Below are 9445 nucleotides of genomic sequence, written 5' to 3' on the forward strand. Positions count from 1 at the left end.
TCAAAATTTCTACATGGTATCAGAGCTGCTTGATTTGTAGAAAAGATTTTTACAGGATATCAAGCGAGGATTGATCATCAGATTTATTATTCAGAAAGTGTTTACATTTTATTTCTTCAGGCAGAGTGTGTAATCGGGTCAGGTAGCCTCTAGATTCATCCTTCTTTTGGAAGGTGAGATATCCGGTAAAAGCCCATACAGTCGATCTCTGTACGAGAAATACTTTGTTCTCACGAATTTTAGATCGGAAGCGGTTGAGTTTTTGTGCTGGTGGAATTGGAATTTAATTCCAAAGCAAGAGTGAAACTCAGAAACATTCAGTGTGAGAATGGAGACAGTATGCCCAGGTATCTCACGAAGTTCACCCAATGCCGGGATGAGCTGGGAAGTGTGGGGGTGACTGTCGGATGAGGATGGTGAGTCTAGGACTCCTTGACCTTCCTAAGAGTTGGCATAGCTACCAGGACTCGGTGAATGGAATGGAGAAACTGCCAGGATGGGAGAGACTTTGGTCGGATCTTGTGCAGGAGGAGTTAGACGGAGCACCAGAGACATTTCTTCATCCATGCAGGATGAGGAGAACTGTGCCTAAGTCCAAACTTAGGGAAATTAAAATATTAATGTGAATTAATATAAAACTGTGTTAGAATGGTCCAAAAGACATGGATCAAGCCAAACCTAATCTTATCCATCGATTAGGGACTTAATCTCGTCCGTTGATTTGTCAACGAGGAAAGTATAAGAGGAGGGTTGAGGGTTAGTTGGAGAACACACCAGAGTGATCCGTCATTCTATTCTCTATAGAGGGGTTTGCTAAGAGAGATAGAATTAGTGATCAGTTGCAGCGAGGAGCAGTAAGTATGAGGCAGAGAGGCAGGGACAGTGCCGAGAGACCAGCACAGAAACAGAGAGAGGCAGACATAGAGCCAGAGGGAGCCACGTAGAGGCAACAGAGATTGCGCAGAGCTAGAAGGGCCTGCTTCATCCACGCAAAGGTTGCAGGAGTGATGCGGAGAGCCAAAGAGGTTGCACAGATCCTCAGTAAGCTAACGCAAAGGGTTTCAGGCTGACGCAGAGGCCAGCAAGGGTGATGTTGAGCTTTAGATTGTGCTGGAGAGGGATTTCATGGAGCAGGCTTTCCAAATACCTGTTTCCAAAGAGAGGTATTGCTGCCATATTTTTTATCTCTATTGGGTTAGCCAGTTTGACACCCAGTGTACTCGGAAAAGAACTGCTTAGTAATAAAACCCTCAGATAGCTGCACTGGTTTTACCGCACTGGGTTTTTTTCGAGAACATTAGTCCAAAAATAATGGTGTCATTTGTGTGCTTGTTTCTGTTTCCTTCAGTTGATGATCTGTAATATGTTGAGCATGCACTTGTATTTATTTTTAGTATTCACATGGTAAATAACTTGTTAATTAACAGAACAAGTAGGTAGGAATAAATCAGTAAAGCACGTGGAGGGTTTCTAACTGTTAGACTTAGAAACTTCAACATGGCAGCTGAGTGTGGTTACAAATCACAGGAGAACTGATATGATAATCACCCTATGAGTGACCTCAATGAAGATTTATTAAACAAAAGGTATTACAGACCCATGTGATGGTGTGTGTGTTCTGTGTTATTGAAACAACGGATCAATCAGATTGCCAATACACAAAAAATAAATGGAAAGACAACAGAGAAATACAGTAAGCAATACAAAGACACAAATTTTTTTTAATAAGGAGTTCACCCTATTCTCCAGGGCTACGTCTCCAGTCCAGCTTCAGTGGTGGCCTTGTTTTATTGTGTCTTTTAGCAGAGAAATTAAAATGCAGGGACTCGATATGAGTTCTCCTGAAGCAGATTTTGCTTGGCGGGGTGGTTCTTGGATTCCCCAAGCCACTTGGAGTACACAGACTCTTGTTCTTCCTACCAGCTCTGTGACCCTCGGTCTACAATGGAAAGAGCCAATTGTGATGCTCAGTCCGGACATATTCCTCTATGGGAAGGCTTAATTCTTCAAGCTCTCTGGTGCTCGATGCTGCATATGGTCAGCTCGGCCCTCTGTCTCCTCTGCTTGGTTTTACTGCTCTCTGTGCTCAGTCCTCCTCTCAGGGTTCGTTGTTCACTGTCTCTCTGGTTCGCTTGGACTCTTCGTTCTGAATTTCTCTCCGAATCCCCGTTCATTGTCTCTGTTCATGGCTTTAGCCATTCGACCTCCATGCCTGTTCGGTTCCTCTGCCACCTACATCGATTCGCATGTCGCCTGTGTGCTTGGAATTCCCTGTTCGACGTCAACATGAACACTCGAGAAGTAGCCACATGTCCCCACTGGAACAGCGCCAGCCTGTTCATCGATTCGTTTCTTTCTCCATCATGGCGGTCAATGGATTCCAAATCCTCTTAAATTGCGGCTTAATCCCCTGTCAATTCCACTCTGTCTATCGGACGCAATCTCAGTCGTCTGATCTGGGCTCCTCCAGATCCAACGTCATTCGCACGCCGAGCGCGGTTGACTTGCTCGACCGATAATGCATGATCGCGACGGTTTTTCTCTCACCTCCGCTGCCACGCGTTGATCCCTAAGGGTGCTCGCTTTGTTTTCTCCAAAATCGCTTACCGTTCAAGGGCGCCCTGATCAATACCACCGGTTTCCAGGGTGCGGGTCCCACCTTTGTACTTTACCGCCTTTACCTTTTTCCGCCCGTGGTCCTCTAGTTCCCCCACGCAACAGAGTGCTTAATGCTCCTCCTTTTTGGCCCTGTTTGCCCATCGAAAATCAGCTCCTTTTCCTGATCCGAGGCTCCCAGGGGCTATTTTGACCTCCTGCGCAGTCTCCATGGGCCTCAGTCAGCGCGCTTTGACCGAGGTCCTCGTCGTTCCGCGCCGGCTGCCATGGCCACTGGTTCAGGGTGTTTTCGATTGCTGTTTTGGATTCTTCAAGGATTTGTTTCGTCTCGATATAGTCATGGTTCTATGACAGTCGTTTATGGATCCGATTTGGATCAAGAACTAAGGACATCAACTGAGTAGAGCAACAGCAACAGAAAACAGTTGACTTGAGTGACAGAAGTTGTTCCTAGCAGCAAAGCAACAAGGAAGGGGTGACACAGTGCCTGTGTCATCAATTTCGAGCCAAGAATAGGTTGCCCAGAGGCAGAAGGAGGCAAAGACAGGCTCATGCAAGCCACGCGCGGCTAGGAGGGCTGAAATAGTTGGTTGAGGGAGCTAGTTTACCGGTGTCGGGACTGCGCAGAGCTTAGGAGCTCTCACCTTCAGGTTGCTTGGGTTTAGGAGGCTATGTGTAAGTTGCAGAGTGGAGTTGGTGGGGTACTGTAGTCAGAACAGTGCCTAACAAGGCAAGGCCAAGGAGGAGGGAGTTGTTATCAAGGGTTTCTAGCTGAGAAATCTGGATCAGTGGTGCAGTTGCACAGTTGATCAGAGTAGGGGGCATCTCGACATCAACAGAAGGGTTTCCAGGAGGGAAATCAAGGCTCAAAGGGAGTCACATTGAGAACTTCCAGGAGGGAAGTAGAAGAGCAGCATGGCACTACACGGAGTAAGAAACTAGGATAGACTGGACAAAGCCTCAAATTTCATAGTTGGCTAGAATCTTATCCGTACTTGACAAAAATCGTGTCAAGCACTTTGCATTGAGGATGATATCAATCCTAGTTGAACCAGCTAATAACAACAAGTATGAGGAGGCAATGGCGAGGGCCAAGAGCATCATCCTTGACAAGGTCAAGGACCATGTAGTACCACACATTGCCGAGAAGGAAATGACAAATGAGAGGAGGCCCTAAATAAATTGTACCAACATACTTCTGTGCAGAGAAGGATGTTACTTAAAAATTAGTGGCAGTCATACCAGATGAAGAAGGGTGATCGACATCTTCCTTGGTGGACTGAATAAGATCTGGGATCAGCTGAGTTCCATAGGAACCACACCGGATCAGGAATTGATGGTGAGAATAACCCTGAATGCGGTCTCAGAAGACTGAGAGGTATATGTCCATAGTATATTGGGCAGAGCGACCCTTCCACATTGGGAGGAAATGTGGGTGGTGCTTTGCCAAGAAGAGATTAAAAGGCTAAGCAAGGTGGGAAGCAGCGGCAAGGGGATTAGAGTCAAGAAGGAGGAGGAGGAGGATGTTGCCCTAGCATATGAGGGAAAGCAAGAGAAATGAAAGAAGAAGGACTACTCCAAGATCAAATGCTTCCATTTTGGGGAGTCGGGTCATTGTGCGACCCAATGTCCAAGGAAGAAGAACAACGGAGAGGCCTCTCAGACCAAGGTAGCACCAACAAGGGTAGAGAAGGAAGTGGAGACAGACGATCACTGTGCCATGAGTGCACACACGCCACTTGAGCGGAAGTGGGGAGACATTGAGCTATAGTCAAACGGGCTACAAGTGATGAGGGTCACGATCCTTGAGGTACCCAGCCTCTTGGATTGAACCATTCTATAGGAGCCCCTAAGAGAAGTAGCAAGACTGGCAGATGTGGGTAGAGACGGATGCGGATGAAGCAACAGAGAAAGCTACAATGCATAATTCTGAGGACAACACGAGGCTAGCAGGATGCAACAATGCGAGAGACATGGGAGTGTTGCACTAGTGTAGGATGGCACAAAGAGGTGTGTAACGGTGCGAGATGTAGGGAGTTGTTGTAGTAGTGCAAAGGTTAGAGAGGGAGCACTTGTCAGCGGTAGAGGGAGCTTTAGCATTAGGAGTACTCTAGCCTGACAAAGAGGTTAGAGTTGGGAGATCAGTTTCTTACTTCTCAGTAACTGAGTCGCAGTGTAGCAGTTAGAAGTGGTATTTTTATGGGCAGCACGATGCAGCATGATGAGAGGACATGCATTGTAGACGCAGCAATGGCAGTGGCAGGGTCATGGGCAACAACACGGATGCAGAGGGAGATGTTATATAGATGCAACAATGGTAGTGGCATATCTATGGGCAACAGTATAGGATGAGGCAATGCAGAGGATGTTGGGCAACAGGCCTAGCATCAGCATAGCCTGGACCGATGCCAGATGATCAGGGTAATACTCAGTGAGGAGTATTGCTAGAGCACAGTCCTCGCTAAGAGGGAGTGTTGATTTGGGGTAGCATCAGATGTGCTCTAGCCACGAAATTTGGTGGAGAGGTTAGGGCACATGAGATATCCAATACCCAAAAAGGGTTTGGGCAGATTCTAAACAATTTGGGAGATATTAAAATAATTAATATTTTTGATGTAGTCCCTAAGTCTAAACTTAGGGAAATTAAAATATTAATGTGAATTAATATAAAACTATGTTAGAATGGTCCAAAAGACATGGATCAAGCCAAATATAATCTTATCCATCAATTAGGGACTTAATCTCGACTGTTGATTTGTCAACGAGGAAAGTATAAGAGGAGGCTTGAGGGTTAGTTGGAGAACACACTAGAGTGATTAGTCATTCTATTCTCTAGAGCAGGGTTCGCTAAGAGAGAGACAATTAGTGATTAGTTGCAGCGAGGGGCAGTGAGTACGAGGCAGAGAGATAGGGACAGTGCCAAGAGACCAGCGAAGAAATAGAGAGAGGTAGACGCAGAGCTAGAGGGAGCCACACAGAGGCAACAAAGATTGCACAGAGACAGAAGGGCCTGCGTCATCCATGCAGAGGCTGCAGGAGTGATGCAGAGAGCTAGAGAGGCTGCGTAGAGCCTCAATAGGCTGACGCACAGGGTTTCAGGCCGATGCAAAGGCCAGCAAGGCTGACCCCGAGCTTCAGATTGTGCTGGAGAGGGATTTTGTGGAGTAGGCTTTTCGAATACCTGTTTCTGAAGAGAGGTATAGATGCCAGATTTTTTATCTCTGTTGGGTTAGGTAGTTTGGCACCCATTGTACTAAAAAAATAACTGCTTAATAATAAAACCCTCATATAACTACACCAATTTTCCTACATTGGGTTTTTCCGAGGATATTAGTCCAAAAATAACAGTGTCATTTGTGTGCTTCTTTCTGTTTCCTTCAGTTGATGATTTGTAATGTGTTGAGCATGCGCTTGTATTTATTTTCAGTGTCTACATGGTAAATAACTTGTTAATTAATAGAACAAGTAGGTAGGAATAAATCAGTAAAGTACATGGATGGTGTCTAACTGTTAGACTTAGAAACTTCAACAGGACAACCCCTCCGACCTGTCCTCATATCGGATACCTGCCTGCAACTTCGACATTGTAGTGAAACCTTCACTCACAATGTGACCAACTCCCTTTGACAATGTATTTCACTGCGCACAACTCTAATTTACTTACTTCCAAAGTAGCTCAGACATGCTCTGATACCATGTTGAAGTTCCATGACCTTGGGTCTAGGTTAGAGACTTAAGATCAATAATGCTACCAAACCATAAACTACTTTGCACAACGGAAATATAAAGCAATAAATCAATACACACAATGATACACAATTTAAAAAAAAAATGTACAATAATGTACAATCACCAATGTTCATTATATTAATCCAAATATGATAAATACAACAATCTATGGTTACAAGATACAATGAAAAACTTGGCTACAACACTTTTATGTCGTATATTGTCATGTCGGTCCGTCGCACCCGTACTAATCACTAGTAGTGCCTTAGTCCATCGAGGCATCTGTCTACACATCAAGACTCTAATAGGGACGCCTCCTATCATTGCTGCAAGTTATGTCTGCTACAATGAACACAGGCTCATCAACTGCTCTGTGGGTTGGCCAATTCTCGAGCTCTAATCTACCATGCTAGCAACAACTTTAGTCCATCAAAGTGTTGAACTTCAGCACCATCCGTCACCTAACCTTCAACTGCTCTTCATCCTTCAAGATAGCCTGTCTAGCTCCAACCAACTCTATGACACCCGATACTTCACCGTTAAATCTGCTCCTAGGAAGAAATTACACCACCTCAGAATGTCCTCCAATTGGCTCCAACAGGCTGCACTATTATCTGATCCAAACTGGCCACTTCTTGACCTAATACACCCCTAAACGCTGCTCCAAGTCTGCTTGCATATTTTTGTTCTGCTGTCTCTCATTAAGGCAAGTGTATGCTGCAACAACCCCTCAAAATTCACCCTAACAACCTCCCTTTTGGTGCGGCCTATGCAAGGTGAGATGGCCTCCTTGTGGGCTATTGTTCTGGGCAAATGGTAGCCCTAAAACCCCAACACTGGCCTTTTTTGGAGAGGCTAGGCCTATGGCCTACCTTAGTTTCTACGGCAGCCTAACAACCTTCCAAAACAGTGGCTTGTCACCTCTTTTATGCCCCTAAACAGATCCGCAAACACCCCCAGCAATCTTGAACTTTCTTCCCTAAAAGAACACCTAAGAAAAACACCAAAATTCACACCCAAGCAACCCTAAAACTTCCATGCTATACCTACAGCCACCTAAAATCTTCCACACTGCGCCTAGGGCATCTCCACACTGTCCTTTTCTTCTCTTGCTTCACCAAAAATTTCAGTGGGTACTTAGAGATGTATTGCACACACATGGATGCTCTAAATGACCTCAATATGCCTTGTATTTATACACATACAATGGCTCAACATCTCACTTGATGTGACACTTATCAAGTCGGCCTAATTGACAACCAAATTAATTAGGTCAACTTAAAAAATTCATATCTCTCTAACGACAACTTGGATTCAGACAATTTTAGATGCGTTGGAATCATCTTTTCGAGCACCATCATCCTCATCCATCACATGCCATGAATCCATCATGGTTTTTCCCCAAAAACACAATGGGTGCTAAAACCCCACACTTGGGTTCCAAGCTCACAACCTGCCCTTGTGGCGCTTTGTCCTCCAAACCCTAAACCCTAGGGCTTAGAGTACCTCCCAAGCTACACAAATCAACATGGGAGAGGACTTGGTATTGGACACTTGTGGACTCTTGGAGGGCAGCGTGAGAGTGGACCAAGTGTAGCCTAGAGTAGCACCTTGATGGACTAAGGTGGCTTCTAGGAGAGGTAGAGAAGTGGAGCTCAAGGTTTGGCCAGTTGGGAGTAATTGTTGTTCTAGCCCGTGTTTTTTGTTGGAGAAGATACATTTGAAAATGATAGGTGGCAACCCTCCTGCCCTATGTTAGTCTTCATTGGAGCAACGTAGGAAGACTATAGTGGGAAGAAGTACCTGAGTAGTTGAGGAGAAACAATGGGCAAGAAGACTCAAAGTGTTGCGGCCATAAAGGACGAAGGAGCGACTAGTGAGCATGAAGACCCTATGTTAGGGTTGTAGATGGACTTATGATGGGTAGATTGGAGAGCCGATTTTAGTGGCCTAAAGGAGTTGGTGCATTGATAGAGGTAGGTGCTGCAGAATGGAAGTAAAGGAACCGCAATGTACAAGATATGACAAAGCATCTGCGATTTTGCACTACATTGACTAGATCATCATTGTATCTTGTATCTTGTATTCTTGTACTAGTGGATATTTGAGTACCATTATCCTTGGTACAAGAGCCCTAGACAGTTGTATTATCAGTTGGATTAATATAAAGAAGTTGGGTTGTTGTATAAATTTGTAAAACGTTGTGTATATTGTGTGCACTAGTAGATTTATTATTTTATAATATCCATTGTGCAAAGTAGTCTTGTTGTGATACTTCGATTGATAGCATCAATGATTTAGGATTCTATCCTCGACTCCAATCCACCATTCTCCTTACTATTTCGGGTGAAAGCACCCTAGGGCTTTGGGTTAGAACCCCAACAGAGCAGAAGCAAAATACAACAAGAAATACTCAAATAGCTCAAGCAAGATGCTTATATTATCAAACTACGTAAGGGTGACTGTACTCGGATTTCCTTCGTTCGAGTAGGTCCCACAGGGTTCAGACCCTCTGCAACTTTTGATGTTCTTCAAACCTGAAAATCATTCAATTCGAACATACATAACAGTATAGAAGTAAAGCATATTCACGAAATTTACTTTATATCATATAAACAAATGATTGATCATACATCAAAATGACATTCATATATGAATTAAAACATAATTTGATGCATAAACATAGTTAATTTCGGAAACAAGACAACATTTCTTTTATTGCAGTAAGATATAAATAACATGGAGAGAATTCACCTGAGTCTTTCTCTGGCTCCAAGCGGAACCGTCCTCTAGATTCATCCTATCCCAGCCTTCAACAATCTTCTTCCATCACCAACACCATGATATCTCAAGAAAAAGTAAGGATATCTATAATCAAGGAAACAAGGGTTTCCTGAAGCTTGGGGAAGTGCATGAGGCACAGGGATTCATCAGACTCAGTCAAGGATAATCTCAGTATAATAACTCTATCTCTTATCCTCTCCTAAGGCCTTCCCATATAGGTCTATTTATACCTCTCCCAATTAGTTTTTTAGTTGGGAAACAGTTGGGCCACAGGCAATAGGAGGTAATCAATAGGTAAAACTCATGAACTCCGCCC

This window comes from Pinus tabuliformis, chromosome 5_1 (assembly GCF_031772625.1).
Source record: "Pinus tabuliformis cultivar Carrire ecotype Pingquan chromosome 5_1, CPIR1, whole genome shotgun sequence".
Lineage (NCBI taxonomy): Eukaryota > Viridiplantae > Streptophyta > Pinopsida > Pinales > Pinaceae > Pinus > Pinus tabuliformis.